This window comes from Hyla sarda, chromosome 1 (genome assembly GCF_029499605.1).
Source record: "Hyla sarda isolate aHylSar1 chromosome 1, aHylSar1.hap1, whole genome shotgun sequence".
Classification (NCBI taxonomy): domain Eukaryota; kingdom Metazoa; phylum Chordata; class Amphibia; order Anura; family Hylidae; genus Hyla; species Hyla sarda.
In genome coordinates, this window is record NC_079189.1 from 331,546,663 (window position 1) to 331,568,647 (window position 21,985).

General features: G+C 41.6%; 1 protein-coding gene and 1 long non-coding RNA gene across 5 annotated transcripts in view; one reads left to right on the plus strand and one right to left on the minus strand.

The window, feature by feature from the left end:
- BNC2 (basonuclin 2) overlaps window positions 1–21,985 on the minus strand; it is a 634,266-nt gene that overhangs the window by 452,940 nt on the left and 159,341 nt on the right. The gene's annotated exons all lie outside the window — the stretch shown is intronic.
- The window catches only part of LOC130273235 (uncharacterized), a 238,802-nt gene continuing 235,565 nt past the window's right edge, over window positions 18,749–21,985 (plus strand). The window contains exon 1 of the long non-coding RNA XR_008843922.1: window positions 18,749–18,837. This is a non-coding gene — a long non-coding RNA (uncharacterized LOC130273235). The remainder of the gene's footprint in view (window positions 18,838–21,985) is intronic.

The following is a 21,985-nucleotide window of genomic DNA, read 5'->3' on the forward strand; positions in this document are numbered from 1 at the left end:
ATGGCTTTCCTCCCATACTCTAAAACATACTGGTTGGTGAATTTAGATTGTGAGCCCCAATATGGGATAGGGACCAATTTGAGTGCACATCGCTGAAGGACCTGTTTGCGCTGTATGATTAAAGAATCATTATTATTTAGTTTGGCATTGATTTAGCAATCATTTGATTTGTTCATGGTGGATGAATCATGGTGATTGGTTGCCTCCATTTGAGACAAAATTCAGCGACCTTTTTGTCTTAAACAGATGTTTCTTCTACTGTATACATGCCTTCGTAAAGTGTATATATGGACATAATTATATGGGATTTTTCACAGAAGCATATTGCAGGCACATTTCTACATCCATATTATCATGGAAAGTCTCTTACTGTGGGACTAATGCCTCAAACTGACAGGATGATAGGGATCTATGATGTTGTCACTCTAGGTAATTGGACCCATGGACAGACATGGAATTGTGGCTATAATACACAAGCAGAAATTAGCCAAACATCATTACCTACTGACACAGAATTCAGATTTTAAATATTCATATATATATATCTCAACATGTGTGTGTGTATGTATGTATGTATGTATGTGTGTGCATGTATGTTCCACAAAAACTTCCAAACGGCTAAAGATATTAACATGAAACTTGGTACACATGTTACTTATATGTCAACAACAAACATAGGATAGGTGCTTTAACCCTTAGTCAACCCCATTTGCCAGGGGCGGGGTTTATGTTTAAAGTCCCATACAAGTCTATGGGAAATATATGTTACAACATATATGTTGCATAACTTTCAAACGGCTGGAGATATTTCGATAATACTTGGTCACATATTACTTATATGTCCACTTAAAATAGAGGATAGTTAATTTAACCCTTAACTACCCTATTTGTGAGGGTCGGGGTTTTTGTTTAACCCCTTAATGACGCAGGATGTAAATGTACGTCCTGGTGACGTGGTACTTAACGCACCAGTTACATTTACGTCCTGAGCATAACCGCGGGCATCAGAGCGATGCCGGCATCATGCGCGGCAGGTCCCGGCTGTGGATCGCAGACAGGGACCCGCCGGTAATGGCGGACACCCGCGATCCCGCGGATGTCCGCCCTTAACCCCTCAGACGTCGTGATCAATACCGATCACGGCATCTGCAGCATCGCGGACACTTAATTGGATGATCGGATGATCGGATCGCCCGCAGCGCTGCCGCGGCGATCCGATCATCCTGCACAGCAGACGGAGGACCCCTCGCCTGCCTCCGCTGTCTTCCAGGAGTCTTCTGCTCTGATCTGCCTTGCCGCAGACCAGAGCAGAAGATCACCGATAACCCTGATCAGTGCTATGTTCTAAACATAGCACTGAACAGAATTAGCAATCGAGTGATTGCTTTAAATAGTCCCCTATGGGGACTATTAAAGTGTAAAAATAAAAGTAAAAAAAGTAAAAAAATAAAGTTAAAAAAATGTGAAAAACCCCCTCCCCCAATAAAAACGTAAATTGTCCCATTTTCCCTATTTAACCCCCAAAAAGTGTAAAAAAAATTATTTTATATAAATATTTGGTATCCGAACTATTAAAATAAAATGTAAATGATCCCGTACGGTGAACGGCATGAACGTAAAAAAAAGTCCAAAATAGCTGCTTTTTTATAACATTTTATTCCAAAAAATGTTTATAAAAAATGTAATAAAAGTTTTATATAAGTAAATATGGTATTAATAAAAAGTACAGATCACGGCGCAAAAAATTAGCCCTCATACTGCTGCTTATACGGAAAAATGAAAAAGTTATAGGTCTTCAAAATAGGGGGATTTTAAACGTACTAATTTGGCTAAAAAGTTTGCGATTTTTTTTAAGCGCAACAGTAATAGAAAAGTGTATAATCATGGGTATCATTTTAATCCTATTGACCCAGAGAATAAAAAACACATGTCATTATTACCATAAATTGTATGGCGTGAAAACAAAACCTTCCAAAATTAGCAAAATTGCGGTTTTCTTTTTAATTTCCCCACACAAATAGTATTTTTTTGGTTGCGCCATACATTTTATGATAAAGTGAGTGATGGCATTACAGCGGACAACTGGTTGCGCAAAAAACAAGCCCTCATACTAGTCTGTGGATGAAAATATAAAAGAGTTATGATTTTTTGAAGGGGAGGAGGAAAAAACGAAAACGTAAAAATAAAATTGTCCTTAAGGTCCAAATGGACTGAGTCCTTAAGGGGTTAAAGTCCCATGCAAATCAATGGGAAATGTATGTTCTCACATAACTTCCGTACAGCTGGAGATATTTCAATACCTGGTACACATAGGATAGGAGGTCGGGATATGAGGATGGGATGGGAGGTCGAGATAGGAGGTCAAGATAGGAGGACGGGATGGTCGGGATAGGAGGTCGAGTTAGGAGGTCGGGATATCAGGACGGGATAGGAGGTGGACATAGGAGGACGGGATAGGAGGTCAAGATAGGAGGTCGAGATAGGAGGATGGGGTAGGAGGATGGGATAGAAGGTCCAGATAGGAGGATGTGATAGGAGGATGAGATAGGAGGTCGAGAGAGGAGGATGAGATAGGAGATCGAGATAGGAGGATGAGATAGGAGGTCGAGATAGGAGGATGAGATTGGAGGTCGAGATAGGAGGTCTAGATAGGAGAACGGGATAGGAGGACGGAATAGGAGGATGAGATAGGAGGACGGGATAGGAGGACGAGATAGGAGGACGGGATAGGAGGACAGGATAGGAGGTTGGGATAGGAGGACAGGATAGGAGGACGGGATAGGAGGATGGGATAGGAGGATGGGAAAGGAGGATGGGATAGGAGGACAGGATAGGAGGTCGGGATAGGAAGTCGGGATATGAGGACGGGATATGAGGACGGGATATGAGGATGGGATATGGGGTTGGGATATGACAACAATATATGGGGATGGGATTTTAAGTCAAAAGCTTCCTCCTTTGTTGATTTTCCTCCCCAACAAGGATGAGGAAGGAAAAACCGGGCAACGCCGGGTATTCAGCTAGTCTATATATATATATATATATATATATATATATATAAAACTCAACGTGTGTGTGTGTGTGTGTATTTATGTATGTATGTTCCACAAAAACTTTCAAACGGCTAAAGATATTAACATGACACTTGGCACACATGTTACTTATATGTCAACAACAAACAAAGGATAGGTAATTTAACCCTTACTCACCCCCATTTGCCAGGGGCGGTGCTTATGTTTAAAGTCCCATGCAAGTCAATGGGAAATATATGTTACTGCATAACTTCAAACCGCTGGAGATATTTCGATAATACTTGGTCACATGTTACTTATATGTCCACTTAAAATATAGGATAGTTCATTTAACCCTTAACTACCCCCATTTGTGAGGGTCAGGTTTTTTTTTTTAAAGTCCCATGCAAATCAATGGGAAATGTATGTTCCCATCTAATTTCCGTTAGGCTGGAGCTATTTCATTACCTGGTACACATATTACGAGTCAGGATATGCGGACGGGATGGGAGGTCGGGATAGGATGTCGGGATAGGAGGTCGGGATAGTAGGACAAGATAGGAGGACGGATATGAGGACGGGATAGGAGGACGGGATAGGAGGTCTGGATAGGAGGTTGGGATAGGAGGTCGAGATAGGAGGACGGGATAGGAGGTCAAGATAAGAGGTTGAGATATGAGGACGGGAAAGGAGGTCGGGATAGGAGGTCGGGATAGGAGGACGGGATAGGAGGTCGAGATAGGAGGTCAGGATAGGATGTCAAGATAGGAGGTCGGGATAGGAGGACAAGATAGGAGGACGGGATATGAGGACGGGATAGGAGGTCTGGATAGGAAGTTGGGATAGGAGGTCGAGATATGAGGACGGGAAAGGAGGTCCGGATTGGAGGACGGGATAGGAGGTCTGGATAGGAGGTCAGGATAGGAGGTCGAGATAGGAGGATGGGATAGGAGGTCAAGATAGGAGGTCAAGATATGAGGACGGGAAAGGAGGTCGGGATAGGAGGTCGGGATAGGAGGACGGGATAGGAGGTCGAGATATGAGAGCAGGATATGGGGTTGGGATATGACAACAAAATATGAGGACGGGATATGAAGTCAAAAGCTTCCTACTTTGTTTATTTTCCTCCCCATCAAGGATTAGAGTTTTCTTTGTTTTCATGACTATGAAAATTGTAGATTCACACTGAAGGCATCGCAACTATGAATTAACACATGTGGAATTATATACATAACAAAAAAGTTAAAAAATATGTCATATTCTAGGTTCTAGTCACCTTTTGCTTTGATTACTGCTTTGCACACTCTTTGCATTCTCTTCATGAGCTTCAAGAGGTAGTCACTCTCTGTCACTCCGGTTCCTGTGGAGGCCAGGTCATCTGGCGTAGCACCCCATCACTCTCCTTCTTGGTCAAATAGCCCTTACACAGCCTGGAGGAGTGTTTGGGGTCATTGTCCTGTTGAAAAATAAATGATGGTCCAACTAAACGCAAACCGGATGGAATAACATGGCGCTGCAAGATGCTGTGGTAGACATGCTGGTTCAGTATGCCTTCAATCTTGAATAAATACCCAACAGTGTCAGCAGCAAAGCACCCCCACACCATCACACCTCCTCCTCCACAGCAGCACACCTGTGAAGTGAAAACCATTTCAGGTGACTACCTCTTGAATCTCAACAAGAGAATGCCAAGAGTGTGCAAAGCAGTAATCAAAGCAAAAGGTGGCTACTTTGAAGAACCTAGAATATGACATATTTTCAGTTGTTTCACACTTTTTTGTTATGTCTATAATTCCACATGTGTTAATTTATAGTTTTAATGCCTTCAATGTGAATCTACAATTTTCACAGTCATGAAAATAAAGAAAACTCTGAATAAGAAGGTGTGTCCAAACTTTTGGTCTGTACTGTATATATATATATATATATATATATATATATATATATATATATATATATAGTAAATTTGAGTAGCCGTATTAGTCCAGTGATGCATATGCAAATCATAAAATGTTGCAGTATCTTGCAATACCTTTTTTATTGGACTAACAGCATTTTGTAGAGACAAGCTTTCGGGATTCCTCCCTTTATCAAGTCCAAAGCAAATCTAAGCTCACAAGTAGAAGACACAGGTTACATCTCACAAATATGTACCTTTTTTATTGGACTAACAGCATTTTGTAGATACCTTTTTTATTGGACTAACAGCATTTTGTAGAGATGTAACCTGTGTATTCTACTTGTGAGCTTAGATTTGCTTTGGACTTGATAAAGGGAGGAATCCCGAAAGCTTGTCTCTACAAAATGCTGTCAGTCCAATAAAAAAGGTATTACAAGATACTGCAACATTTTATGATTTGCATATATATATATATATATATATATATATATATATAATTTCTTTTATCGTATCCAGAAGTTTATTCACTACTATATTGTGGATTTTAACAATGACAAAACATATCTGGGGGATTTATCAAATTGATGCATGGAGCAGTTACCTATAACAACCAATCAGATTTTTAGATTTTGAAAGATTCTTTGAACAAATTAGATTTCAAATCTTATTTCAAGCTATGAGCAATGATTTCCCATTCCTTCCACCAGTTTTGGTTCACCTTCCCCATTGAGTATTTTAAGAATGAATGAACAGGAAGTCTTTCACTCAAATATTCATGGTTTGGTTTTCAGGAATTACTAGTATATACAATATACTCTAAAATCCACCATAGGTATCTGGGCTTTGCTAACACTGATAGAAATGAACACATCTACACATTTTCAGTGCACAAATCTACACTGGTTTTGACTAAGCATATACATTTATGGTATCTGTTAGATGCTGCACCCCCTCCTGATAACTGCTACCCACTTTTTTCATCACTTTTAAAAAGCAGCACCAAAAAAGTCATCAATTTTTGCTTATATGTTATGCACACCAAAATTGCAAGCCTTATACACCAGAGAATGGTGCATATGGTTTAATAAATTCTTCCATAGCATTGTGTTAAAGGACATGTCTACTCATGAATAAATGTGACATTTCTATTGCTACAGTAGCTTCTGAAAATATTCAGAAGCAAAATTATAGAATGAAAATATATTAACAGTTTGTGACCGTTCATACAATATGAAGGCTGTCTCAATGCTGTCACAGATCAATCTTTTTTACTATATATATGGGACAGGTTCCATATGCTTTGAAGCCATTAAATAGCCCACTAGTAGTCAATAAGATATTTTTTTGCCTTTGGCGTCAGATCATATAGAAAATGCCCCTTGACATAAATTGAGTCTTTTGAAAACTGAAGTCATTATTAATGTAGAAATGATGTTTTCTCTTGAAAGCGTCCCTTGGTAATGTGATACAAATGAAATAATATAAAAAAATATAATAATAATATAAAAAAAATAACAAAATGAGGAATTACTCAATTTATGAAGTCTGTCTTCTTACTTCAAAGCCCTTTTTGCCCTTTTCATGTGCCCTTTATAGTAGCGTTATCACTGTAAGCATAAAATATATTACCTGCCCTACCATAGATCTGCCTCTGGCTTGAAACCATTTTTGTGCATATATTGGGACATAGAGACACAGGGCAATCACCATGATCATCATTCACTTCAGTTGACATATACAAAAATAAAGTACAGGACTGGGTTGGACGAACAACAACAGGGGGAATGCTTCACGGAGCGATGGCACCGTTTCGTGCTGTGCAAGTGCTTCAACTGGCTCTCCAAGTCGAAGCGCTTGCACTGCACGAAACGGAGCCACCGCTCCAAAAAGCATCCCCCGTGTTGTTGTTCGTCCAATTACTGTATGCATCCACTGCCTCATAAAAAATAAAAAATAAATCACGCCATCAAGGGTCTTCATTAAATTATACTTCATTTAAATATAATACTTTAATGGAAATCTGTCAGCTGTTAAAGGGGTTGTCTGATGTCAGGTTAAAAAGGTAAATGCTGCATAAACATATAGCATTGCTTGCCTGTCTGCCCTAGCTTTAAAACCACAAAAAAATCTGATGTTGTATGCATCTGTAGACCTCTTCCCTACCATGTCAAAACACAACTTCTTGGTTGAGCTGTTGCTCTGTACTACAATTCCCAGAATGCATTTCTTTCCTCCAGCTCTCATCACCCTGCCTACTCCCCTCCATAGAACTCCTGCCAGTTTTCTGCCCAGAGCTGCTGAAGAATATTGCACCTATTGCATTCATTCCCTGTCTGCTTCTCTGTCTGTGGCACTGCTGAGCACAAAGCAGCATTTTGTATAAACACTAAAGTCTTCCCTAAATGTCTCTCTCTCTCTCTCTCTCTCTCTCTCTCTCTCTCTCTCTCTCTCTCTCTGTGTATATATATATATATATATATATATATATATGTTCATGGTACAGAGAGATGGTGAAATAAGCTGTAGGGCTAGTCAGACGTGGAGCTTGAGCTCAGATACAAAATCCAGCAAGACAGAAGGCATAAAGCATTGTTTTGAAAGAGAGGCAGGAGTTGGGGAGCTATAGACAATATATATATATAAATAGTCCCTGCCCCTAATATAGATGAAGGATAGATCAAGGCCTACCCCATGTATGCTTAAACTCCTTCACTGTATTTGCAGCTACCACTTCTGCAGGATGGCTGTTCCATGCATTCACTACTCTCTCAGTCAACGTAATACTTCCTGATATTACTGCAGAAACCTTTGCGCCTCTAATATAAATGTCCTCTTGTGGTAGTATTTCTTCTTTTATATATCCTCTCCTTCTTTATCGTCTTGATTCCCTTTATGTATTTAAAAGCTACAGCAAGCTATACATGTTAAGGTCCTTTAACCTTTCCTGGTAGGTGTTATCCAGCAATCCATATGCTAGTTTAGTACATCTTCTCTGAACTGAGTAAAAACATGCTGAAGCCAGTAAAATTTGTGACAATTATTAAGTTATACATCTTGAGGGTAATAGTTTTACTTAAACGCAAGTTTTTCATACCATAATAGTCCTTTAGGGTGCATTCCTATGTGGCGTATTTTGCTGCGTATTTGCTGCGTATTTGGTGCTGCGTATTTTCCTACCCATTGAATTCAACAGAGAAAATAAAATACGCAGCAGCAAATACGCAGCAAATACGCCGTGTGGGAATGTACCCTTAAGGTATAAAAACAAGCTGGTGTTTTCCAAACTTTTAAAATCATTATTTCTTAACCAATTGTCAAGGAGAGGGAGCCGAACTGCTCAAGTGCCACAACTTAAAATACCTCCTCGCTTGCCCTCCCCTCCCAGCCCCCCCCCCCCTTGACAAGTACAAGGCTCTTTACATCAATCAAAGAGGGGCTAGAAGATTTGGGTGAGAAAGGAGGCATGCCAGGCTATGACTCTTGAGCAGCTCGGCACCTTCTCCTTGATAGTTGACAGAGAAATAAAATAAAAAAGGCAATTTTATATGTTTGGCAACAACCATCAGCTCAAGGAGAGGTGCAGTTTGCTTTTATACCCTAACAGATATCAAACAGTGTCTACAGCTATTAGCAGCAAATACAGCTGAAATATTTCCTTTAAAGTGAATCTGTCAGCTTTATATCATGCTCAGAGCTGCAGACAGATAGCTAATGGGGAGATAAAACAAAGTATTTTGTCTCTTAGCTTATTTCTGTTTACACAGTTATAAAATCATATTTTCCATCTAAGCTCAGCTTGAACTTGGAAAAAAATACATGGTTTTATAACTTTGCGAACAGCCATCAGCTAAGAAGCAGGTATAATTTGTTTTATTCCCCGTCAGCTATCCCCTCATGTCTACATCTCTGAGCATTATATAGATTTTCATTAAAGGTTAAGGCCACCTTTGAATGCAATTCTTTTTATTATTGCATTGTTCTTATTATGAAGTACAAAAAACGTTATTGAACATGTTGATTTGGCTTTTTTTTCTTCAGCTCCTCTGTCCTCTTCTGAAGATTTTATATACTAGCTGAATACCCAGCGCTGCCCGGTTTTTCCTTCCTAATCCTTGTTGGGGAGGGAAATCAACAAAGGAGGAAGCTTTTGACTTCATATCCCATCCTCATATATTGTTGTCATATCCCAATCACATTTCCTGTCCTCATATCCCAACCTCATATCCTGTCCTCATATCTCAACCTCATATCCTGACCTCCTATCCAGTCCTCATTTCTCGACCTCATATGCCGTCCTCCTATCCCGTCCTCATATCCCAACCTCCTATTTCAACCTCATATCCTGATGTCATATCCCGTCTGTATATCCCGATCTCCTATCCATTCCTCCTATCGCAACCTCATATCCCGTCCTCATATCCCGTCCTCATATCCCGACCTCCTATCCCGTCCTCATATTCCATCCTCATAACTCAACCTCATATCCCATTCTCATATCCCATCCTCATATCCTGTCTTCATATCCCGATCTCATATACTGTCCTTAAATCCCATCCTCATATCTTAACCTCATATCCCGTCATCATATCTCGACCTCATATCTTGACCTCCTCTCCCGACCTGGTTTTTCCTTTCTTATCCTTGTTGTGGAGGAAAATCAACAGAGGAAGCTTTTGACTTCATATCCTGTCCTCATATAGTATTGTCATATCCAAACCCCATATCTCATCCTCATATCCTGACCTCCTATCCCGACCACCTATCCCATCCTCCTATCCCGACCTCCTATCTCGACCTCCTATCCCAACTTCCTATCCTGTTCTCCTATCTCGACCTCTTATCCTGACCTCCTATTCCGACCTCCTATCCTGTCCTTCTATCCCGTCCTCCTATATCAACCTCCTATCCCGACGTCTTATCCCGACTTCCTATCCCATCCTCCTATCCTGACCTCCTATCTCGACCTCCTATCCCAACTTCCTATCCCCTCCTCCTATCTCGACCTCTTATCCTGACCTCCTATCTCGACCTCCTATCCTGTCCTCCTATTCCGTGCTCCTATCCTGACCTCCTATCTCGACCTTCTATCGCGACCTCCTATCCCGACCTTCTATCTCGACCTCCTATCCCGACCTCCTATCCCGACCTTCTATCCCGACCTCCTATTCCATCCTCCTATACCGACATCATATCCTGTCCTCATATCCCAACTCGTAATATGTGTACCAGCTATTGAAATATCTCCAGCCGTACGGAAGTTATGTGGGAACATACATTTCCCATTGATTTGTTAAATTTACTATCCTATATTTTAAGTGGACATTTAAGTAACGCGTGACCAAGTATTATCGAAATATCTCCAGCCGTTTGGAAACTATGCAGTGACATATATTTCCCATAGACTTCCATGGGACTTGAAACAAAAACCTCCACCCTGGCAAATAGGGGTGAGTAAGGGTTAAATCACCTATCCTATGTTTGTTGTTGACATAAGTAACATGTGTGCCAAGTTTCCTGCTAATATCTTTAGCCGTTTGGACGTGATGCTGGAACATACACACAAACACACACACACATACACACATATATACATGCATACACACATTGGGGGATATTTATCAAAACCTGTTCAGATGAAAAGTTGCTGAGTTGCCCATAGAAACCAATCAGATCGCTTCTTTCATTTCTCACAGGCCTTTTATAAAATGAAAGAAGCGATCTGATTGGTTGCTATGGGAAACTCAGCAACTTTTCCTCTGGACAGGTGTTGATAAATTTCCCCCTATGAGTTTTATATAGATTTATGACTAGCTAAAGGTCAGCTTTGATTTGGTCATAAATGAGCTTAGATAACTATTAAGGAGATTAGAAAGTAATGTTGCAGCAGGGGCTTTCAGACATCTTGTCTGAGTATTTCACTCTGAAAGGCACAAAGAAGTCTGCCCTATGTGTGAAAACATGCAGGCTGCAGAAGAACTGAGCAAAAATGTTTAATAAAGACATATTATTTTGCTCCATAAGTACAATTCAATTATACAAATGCATTTATCTAGGATGTAAGAAAAAAAACATAGCTGTTTCTTTTTCCGAAAAACTGCATTACACCTTCCTCAGTATTACAACTTGGCTCCATACACTTTACTAAACTGCAATACATAAAAAGTTTTGTCTAATCCTGAATAACCCCTTTAAGTATTTAGAGGTAAAAACATTAGAACAACAAACTTGATCAACTTCCCCTATCAAAGCAAAATGTTCATATAAAAGACATTATGCATTTGAAAATGATTAGATTTGTTTGGATTAGCCAGAAGTTAAAATATTTTTAGAGTAGACTAAATACAGTAAAAATGAAGACACAATGGGGTGGTTGCAGCTGCAGTTTCTCACTCCCAAATAATGAAACTTGTCTTTTCCTGTCCCAAATACTATCTTTAGAGATTACTGCAAGAAAAGCATCATAATAATACTCGTTAGGAGCAGCCTTTTATTGACCTCTCCTCCCAACAGTACTGTACATTCCCTGGTAACATCCACATGTATATAGAATAAACTTAACCCTGTGCGGATTTAATAATGATGACTGCATTTCTGCAGAAATCTGGTCCTTTATGGTATCTACGGGGTAAGGACCAGAGTTCCTTTAGGGTATGTTCACCCCATGGTATCTTCGCTCGCATAATTTCACAAGCTGAGATCTTATCTGGTGGCCACCTCCAAAATCCTTCAGCGGTAGGACCCAATTACACCCATGCGAAGGTTCACACAGCAGAATTACGAGCGCTATTACGCTCTCTAAATTTCCGTAGGAATTTCCTAGTGCAGGGGTCGCAACCTTTTGGTAGTGCTGTGCCCAAATTTATTTCAAAGTTGCTTCATGTGCCGGCAATATGGGTGTGGCTTGCTGTGAGTGTGGCTTGTTATGGGTGTGGCTTGCTGTAGGTGGGGTTTGTGGGGGTGTGGCTTGTCACAGGTTGTTTTTTTTTTCAAGATTGTCCCTATATATTGTTCTCGCTGTAAGGGCCTTACAGTGAGAACAACCATTTTAACTCAGAACTGTATAACACAGCCCCAGAATCAGTCCCCACCACAATACAGACCCCAGAATCACCCCCACCATAATACAGACCCCAGAATCAGACCCCACCATAATACAAACCCCAGAATCAGACCCCACCATAATACAGACCCCAGAATCACCACCCACCATAATACAGACAACAGAATCAGACCCCACCGTAATACTGACCCCAGAATCACCACCCAACATAATACAGACCCTAGAATTACCACCCACCATAATACAGACCCCAGAATCACCACCCACCATAATACAGACCCCAGAATCATTACCCATCATAATACAGACCCCAGAATCACCACCCAACATAATACAGACCCCAGAATCACCACCCAACATAATACAGACCCCAGAATCAGACCCCACCGTAATACTGACCCCAGAATCAGACCCCACCATAATACAGACCCCAGAACCACCACCCACCATAATACAGACCCCAGAATCAGTCCCCACCATAAAACAGACCCCAGGATCAGTCCCCACCATAATACAGACCCCAGGATCAGACCCCAGTTGTGTTGCGCAACAATATACATACAGTTACATTATTTGACTCACAATTCACATCTTTTACGTAGGCAGCCAGGCAGATAGCCAGGTAGGGAAGTAGCCAGTGCTTCTTCACTTTCCAAATCATTATCCCCTCCCTGTCACCTACACCTCTCCCCCCCATTACCTGCAACCCCCTCCCCATCACCTGCACCCCTCATCCCTATCACCTGCACCTCCCTTCCCCCCGTCACTTGCACCCCCATCACTTGCACCACCACCACCCCATCACTTGCACCCCCCTCATCATCATCACTTGCACCCCCATCACTTGCACCACCACCACCCCATGACTTGCACCCCCCTCATCATCATCACTTGCACCCCCCTCATCATCATCACTTGCACCCCCCCCCCCTCCATTATCATCACTTGCACTCCCCCCTCATCATCATCACTTGTACTCCCCCTCATCATTATCATCACTAGCACTTACCCCCTCATCATCATCATCACTAGCACTTACCCTCTCATCATCATCACTTGCACCCCCCCTCATTATCATCATCACTAGCACTTACCCCCTCATCATCATCGCTTGCACCCCCCATTATCATCATCACTTGCACCCTCCCTCATCAACAACACTTGCACCCCCCATTATCATCATCACTTGCACCCTCCCTCATCATCAACACTTGCACTTCCCCCCTCATCATCATCACTTGCACCCTCCCTCATTATCAACACTTGCACTTCCCCCCTCATCATCATCACTTGCACCCTCCCTCATCATCAACACTTGCACTTCACCCCTCATCATCATCTTCACTTGCACTCCCCCCCCTCATCATCATCTTCACTTGCACTTCTCCCCCCCTCATCATCATCATCACTTGCACTTCCCCCCTCATCATCATCACTTGCACCCTCCCTCATCATCAACACTTGCACTTCACCCCTCATCATCATCTTCACTTGCACTCCCCCCCCCCCTCATCATCATATTCACTTCCACTTCTCCCCCCCTCATCATCATCATCACTTGCACTTCCCCCCTCATCATCATCACTTGCACTCCTGGCCTCATCATCATCATCACTTGCACTCCCCCCCTCATCATCATCATCACTTGCACTTTCCCCAATCATCATCATCATCACTTGCACTTCCCCCCTCATCATCATCATCATCACTTGCACTCCTGGCCTCATCATCATCATCACTTGCACTCCCCCCCTCATCATCATCATCACTTGCACTTCCCCCAATCATCATCATCATCATCACTTGCACTCCCCCCTCATCATCATCATCATCACTTGCACTTCACCCCCCTCACTATCATCATCATCACTTGCACTCCCCCCTCATCATCATCATCACTTGCACTCCCCTAATCATCACTTGCACTTACCCCACCTCATCATCATCACTTGCACTCCCCCCATCATCATCATCATCATCACTTGCACTTACCCCACCTCATCATCATCATAATCACTTGCACTTACCCCATCTCATCATCACCATCATCATCACTTGCACTTACCCCCTCATCATCATCACATCACTTGCACTTCCCCCCTAATCATCATCATCACTTGCACTTCCCCCTTCATCATCATCACCATCACTTGCACTTCCCCCCTTATCATCATCATCATCATTACTTGCTCTTCCCCTTCATCATCATCATCACCATGGCTTGCACTCCCCCTCATCATCATTACTTGCATGTCCCCCCCTCATCATCATCATCACTTGCCCTCCCCACCTCATCATCACTTGTACTTCCCCATCCCCTCATCATCATCATCATCATCACTTGTACTTCCCCATTCCCTCATCATCATCACTTGCACTTCCCCCCCCTTAATAATTATCACTTGCACTCTCCCCCTCATCATCATCACTTGCACTTCCCCCCCTCATCCTCATCATCACTTCCACTCCTCCCCCCTCATCATCATAATTTGCACTCCCCCTCATCTTCATCATCATTTGCACTCCCCCCTCATCATCATCACTTGCACTCCCCCCCCTCATCATCATCACTTGCACTCCCTCCCCCCTCATCATCACTTGCACTTCCCCCACTCATCATCATCATCACTTGCACTCTCCCCCTCATCATCATCACTTGCACTCCCCTTACCCCCCCTTCATCATCATCACTTGCACTTCCCCCCTTCATCATCATCATCATCATCACTTGCACTGCCCCTACCACCCCATCATAATCATCACTTGCACTCCCCCATCATCATCATCACTTGCACTCTCCCCCTAATCATCATCACTTGCACTCCCCCCATCATCATCATCATCACTTGCACTCCCCCCTCATCATCATCATCATCCCTTGCACTCCCCCATCATCATCATCATCACTTGCACTCCCCCCCTCATCATCATCACTTGCACTCCCTCCCCCCTCATCATCACTTGCACTCTCCCCCCCATCATCATCATCACTTGCACTCCCCCCTCATCATCATCACTTGCACTCCCTCCCCCCTCATCATCACTTGCACTTCCCCCACTCATCATCATCATCACTTGCACTCTCCCCCTCATCATCATCATCACTTGCACTCCACCCCCTTCATCATCATCACTTGCACTCCCCCCTTCATCATCATCATCATCACTTGCACTGCCCCTACCACCCCATCATAATCATCACTTGCACTCCCCCCATCATCATCATCATCACTTGCACTTCCCCCCTCATCATCATCATCACTTGCACTCCCTCTTCATCATCATCACTTTCACCCCCCCTCATCTTCATCATCATTTGCACTTCCCCCCTCATCATCATCATCATCACTTGCACTTCCCCCATCATCATCACCATCATCATCATCAACACTTGCACTCCCCCCCTCATCATCATCATCACTTGCACTCCCCCCCTCATCATCATCACTTGCACTCCCCCCATCATCATCATCATCATCATCACTTGCACTCCCCCCTCATCATCACTTGCACTCCCCCCCTCATCATCATCATCATCATCATCACTTGCACTCCCCCCCCTCATCATCATCATCATCACCTTCCCTCCCCAGCTCTGCTGATGCCAGGGTGAATAAAAAAACAAACTTTTACTCACCTATTTCCCATGCAGGGATCTCCTCGGCAGCACAAGCTGGCTGCGTTCTTCTCCCGCTACAGTGCAGGCGCCGATGAGTGACGTCATTGGCGCTTGCGCTGCACGTGGGCGGAGGTCACAGGTCTCCTCTCAGTGAAGCCGCAGGTCCTGCAGTGAACACACCATGCAATATGATGTCAACTACACAGCTGGAAGCCCAAACTAGTCCTCCCAAATTCTGACAGTTATGTGTACTATCTACACATTTTATATATTATATCTAATTACAAGTCCATCATTCTAGAAAAATAAAAGAACACTACCTGTGGACATTAACCATCAATGAAAAAGATATAGGGGGAGATTTATCAAGACCTGTCCAGAGGAAAAGTTTCTGAGTTACCCATAGCGACCAATCAGATTGCTTCTTTCACTTTGCAGAGGCTTTGTTAAAAATGAAAGAATCAATCTGATTGGTTGCTATGGGCAACTGGGCAACTTTTCCTCTTGACAGGTTTTGATAAATCTCCCCCCATACTTCTTGTAAGGAGACATGAAAACTTAGCAAACAATTTGGGATACAGTAAAAGTCAAGGAGAACTGTAAGAGCTAAAAATGTAAAAACAATAATCCCTTATTTATGATGCAAATGACATAATCTCATAACTAGGAAGTGATGAAAATCTCTGCTTACTGTAATCAGCCTCTTCCGATTCTATTAGATAATATTGTTACCAGTTGTACAACACATTTACATTCCCGTCATGTAAACGCTGTACATCCTAAACGTTCTATCCTTTATGACATATTAAAACTGACAAGAAGTGCCATCAGTGCTGGGATTAGGCTGCCAGTGATACTGTATTTCATTTGGTTTCTGGCAAGCAACTGTTCAGTGCCGTGTTCATCTACATCTATAAAATGCACTTAATATTGAGAGGACCGAATAATCTAACGATGTCATGATCCAGTTTTAATAGTCTCTCAACAATACAGAATGCTGGAGGATAAGAAGTATGCACATTGGAGAACTAAACAGCTGTTGGCATAGAACCTACATTATGTGAAAATGCAATTGGTCTTTGTAAACTTGACCAATGACAGACATTATAGTAAGGAAATATGGGAGGCTTTATGTATCAACGCCGGCATGGAAAAATAGTGGCTTTATTGACCAGACCAACAAATCATATTTCAAGAGATAGTTTCATTTGTAAAAACGTTTGACATGTGATCTCAGTCTTGAGACCCACTGCGATCGGGAGTAATAGCCAGGTGGAGTGCACAGCAGCACATGTTTATCTCCCCGGCTGTCAATCAAATCCAACTCTTTCACAACATTAGTAAAGGAGTCGAATCAGGCAGGCGGCCAGGAAGTGAAGTGCGCTTCACCCAGCTATTACTGACAATTGCAGCAAGCCTTAGGATTGAGACCCGGAGTGATCTAAACTTTTCACAAGTCTGGGGTATCTACACACACATTTTTTTTTTTTTTTTTTTTTTTTGGGGGGGGGATTTACTAGCCTTTAAAAACCTTTTTTTTAGAATTTTTTTTTTTTGCTTTTGCCAACTTTGTCAAACTTTATAGGGCATTTGGTGCTAATACAATATGGTTGTCACTTTCCTTCTCAGTGTGCCAATGTGCATCAGCGGGGTGGCGAAAAATAGTCAGAGGCCACAATGCAAACACCAGCACTGCAGCTCCTTTATTTTTATGATTTTTTGAGGTCCAGGAGGTTGGACCCTCACCCCTTCCCTTCAATCACTATGGGAAGGCAAATCTCAGGAGTATGCGTTCACTTTGTCAGATTGGAATAACTCTTTAAGTCATTTAGTGGAACAGTTCTTCAGAAATGATGCTTTAGATTTCTTCTGAGAATCTGTAGGACATTTCTACCAATAGAAATCATGGTGTGTGAGCTTTCTCCCTATAGGCTGCATCATTGTGGCCTAGTGATAATTTAGATCAATGCATCCCAGGTTTTATCACCAGCAGCCAATCAAATCAGAGTTTTCTTTTAATACCTAGTTACGTAAGAGCCATGTTTTTTCTGTAGTTTATTTATTTTAAATGAGGCCCTAACTGCATACCAATTTTAAGTATTAAAATTGTATGTAAAATAATGCAAACTATATTTCACAGTAATTATCCATTTTAATCTATGGAGAACCCATCTTTAGTGTCCAACCATTATAAGGGTATGTTTACACGGTTTGAAGAAAAAGAAAAGCTTCTAAAAATCAACCTGCAAAAACTACTTCAAAAACTACCTGATTTCAATGCTTCTTTTGATGTGGTTTAAAATGTGGCTTTTCAGGTGTTTCCTTTTTTTCCTACTTCGATTGAGCGCCATTGTCTTTATGTTTTTTTTTTTACCATTCCCTGTTGAAGTCAATGGGAGCTGAGAAACCACGTTTTAGCTGTTTGTGAGGCTTTTTTTGCCCATAGGAACATACCCTTAGAGAAATAATACATATTTATAAATTTTAAAAGCAACTTTATTTATACTGTAACGTACTGTAAGGGGTACTCCAGTGGAAAACTTTTTTTTTTTTTTTAAACAACTGGTGCCAGAAAGTTAAACAGATTTGTAAATTACTTCTATTAACAAATCTTAATCCTTCCAGTACTTATTAGCTGCTGAATACTACAGAAGAAATTATTTTCTTTTTGGAACACAGTGCTCTCTGCTGAATCACGAGCACAGTGCTCTCTGATGACACCTCTGTCCATTTTAAGAACTGTCCAGAGTAGGAGAAAATCCCAGTAGCAAATATATGCTGCTCTGGTCAGTTCCTAAAATGGACAGAGATGTCAGCAGAGAGCACTGTGCTCATAATTCAGCAGAGAGCACTGTGTTCCAAAAAGAAAAGAATTTCCTCTGTAGTATTCAGCAGCTAAGTACTGGAAAGATTAAGATTTTTTAATAGAAGTAATTTACAAATCTGTTTAACTTTCTGGCACCAGTTGATTTAAAAAAACAAAAAAAAATAAAGTTTTACACCGGAGTACCCCTTTATATACTTTCAAGAAACATATCAAATGAAATAAAGAGGGTGTGGAGAGTGGAGTTAAAATGTTTAAATTAAAATGATTTGCAATAATATGCCTCTCTCTCTCTCTCTCCATATATATATATATATATATATATATATTCTAGTAAGCAACTTTTATATCAGGGAGTGAGGAAAACGTGTGGAAAAACCAAGTGATGCAGCAGATGGGGTCCCACACTGGGATAATTGTCAGGTATAAAACAGCACATTTATTCATTATATTTCCATTAATACCACTCTAAGCAGGAGTGATGATGGAACAGATGTCTGCAGGCAGATGAAAACCAAATGTCATGTTGAACCTATCTGTTATGACAAGACCGAGCGGCTGCAGAGCCACCACACCTCTCTTGGGCATGCAGTACCTCGTCCTTGGAAGGCTGGCTTTTGACAAGGCTAACTTGTAGGCACGCAAACTCTATAAAGTCAAATACATTTTCCGTTGTAAGAAACTTTTCATGTTTAACAGTCACTATATACAAATTTTGTTCAACACATTTGGACTGAAACATGAAAGAAGGAATGTCAATGGCCAGGTGTTTAAGTATATGTTCTACCCTACAACTGTAAATTGGTCATTGAAAACTGGTTAGTGTGGGTAAACTAACAAGCATTTCTGGGGCAAACTGATTTATATAGGATAGTTGTAATCTTATGGGCTTTATAGTGTCCATACATTATTAAGGTCTCTTTTTGTTTTTCTTATATCCTCTTGAAGATGAATGGCTGGAATGAATATTCTGGTGTCTATAAGTTGTAGATATGTTAAATGTATTAGCTGTATTAAAAGGAACCTGTCATAACCTTCATGCTGCCTGAACAGCGAGTCATTGGGGCAGTCCCTTTCAGCTTCTCTCCACCCCATTAGCCCCAATTGATAACTGGTGGTTCAGGCAGCATAAAAGCGATGACAGGTTCCCTTTAAAAACAACCTATTGAAATGACAAGTTCCCTTTGAGTTCATTATTTGTTTCGGAAAGCAGAACATTTGTAACATTATATTATAATATATTGCAAAGATGAGTTGACAGGACAATTCTGAATTTCCATTAAAGATAGGTAATTTCCTGTAAAAACGGAACTGTACTGACTTTTGCTCACCTCTTGCTGCCATACATGTGTCACTAATCTGTCCCATGATCCAATTTACTAGCTTGGATCTTTGTATAAAGTCTGGCAACAACAATGTATGCTCCAGTTTGTTTCTGTAGACAATCCTTGTAGGTTCAGGTTTCAATGAGTTATCATTTTTAGTTCTGTATCCACATATGTTACTAATTTGTTCTGGATTAAGAAGGATAGCTATTGTCAAACAGGATCGCTTATTCTGTAATTTAGTTATCAGATAAGAACACTTTTATTACAAAGTCCCCTAACATCCTCAAACTGTTTCAGCGGAACGCCTAGGATTCACATATGTTTAGGGGAGGGCAAGGAATTGATGAATAGATTACATTTATTTGTCACAATCTTAAGAAATTATTATTACCGTATTTATCGGCGTATAACACGCACTTTTTAGGCAAAAATTTTTAGCCTAAAGTCTATGTGCGTGTTATACGCCGATACCGCCCCAGGAAAGGCAGGGGTAGAGAGGCCGTCGCTGCCCGCTTCTCTCCCCCTGCCTTCCCTGGGGTCTAGAGCCCTGCTGCCGGCCCTTCTCACCCCCTGGCGTAGTTGCTATGCGCTGAACGGCGCGGCGCATGACGTCAGTGCGCCGCGCCGTGCATAGCAATGACGCAGGGGACGCACGCCGGAGGCCTGCAGCAGCGCGGACCCGACTCAGGTAATTATGCCACCGGGGATGGGGGGGGGGGGGCAGCGGCGCCGGCAATGGGTGCCGCTGCCCCTTCTCTCCCCCTGGCTGTCAGCGGGAGAGAAGGGCCGGCAGCAGGGCTCTAGACCCCAGGAAAGGCAGGGGGAGAGAAGCGGGCAGCGACGGCCTCTCTTCCCCTGCCTTTCCTGGGGGTATATCGGGGTATACACGCGCACACACGCACCCTAATTGTACCATGGATATTTGGGTAAAAAAACTTTTTTTACCCAAATATCCTTGGTAAAATGAGGGTGTGTGTTATAGGCCGGTGCGTGGTATACCCCGATAAATACGGTATGTTGATTTTTTTACCTAGTGCCATAAACTAGATTGCTTATATAATATGACACAAAACGGAAAAACATAAAGATACAAGTTTAATTAGCCAAGGAAGCTATTTCACAAATAAAGTTGGACATGCGCATAACATAAAAGTAGGCTGTGCATGCCGATTTTGGTGGAATCAGCTGACCATTTTGTAATCTGGTTTCAGTTAGCTCCTGAAGAATCTGTATTACTTACAATGCAGACATTTTTGTAAGATATGCCATAAGGTGGTTTATTGCACCTGCAGTTGCATACTAGTCAGCCTGGTCAACGCTCTAGGACTTCCCTTGTATATGGCTCCAATTTTATTCACTATATACCGAAGTCTTTTGGCGGCCCGGACGTTCTCAATGACAAAACCCAGTGGTTTCGAATCTATTCGCACAACATGAAATGTCCCATTCTTGTAATTTCCAAAATTTTCTTGCTATTATTTTACCATTCATGTCACACTATGTAAGGACATTCCACATTTGGCTTTTGAAAGTGAAAGTTGTGTTGTGATTGGTTGCTATGGGCAACTAAGCCAGTCTTTCTTTGATTTGCAGTCACTGACTATTTACCACTGATGTTACTTTAACTACCGGCCTTTACTTTTGCACCATCCTTTTTTGCTCATCTTGTATAAAATGACCCTATTTACCCATAGTAAATCCATAATGAACTTAAATCTTAGAAAGTTAAATACATACAGTGATTAGCCATTAGATTAAAACCACCTGCCAAATATTATGTCACATAAGGTAAGGATATGTGCAGGAAATATATGTGTGCAGCTCACAACCAATTATCCGAGGTTAATGAAGTTAAAAGATTGATCCCCATCGATCAAAAGTAATAAATAATATAGACCAAAATTAACCACACCTCAAGAATACCACCCAGTCAGGTACACAATTAAAAAATAGATTATGAAAAACCCATAAGCATATAAAACATAATAATCAGAGCAATATTGCATAGATGGTATAATTTTCTACCATTGGGCCCTAATGGCAGAAATTGAGAAAGATAAATAAGGCACTGCCAATATTTTAACTGCCAGCAATACTAAATGTCGATCGTCCCTTTGGTATTCTTGAGGTTTGGTAAATTTTTGTCTATAAGAGTATGTGCAGCCCTGAGCTCACTCACAGCCACTTTACCTGCCTACTTGAGAAGAGATGGTTGAATTTTTCAAAAATTTTCAGAAATAATT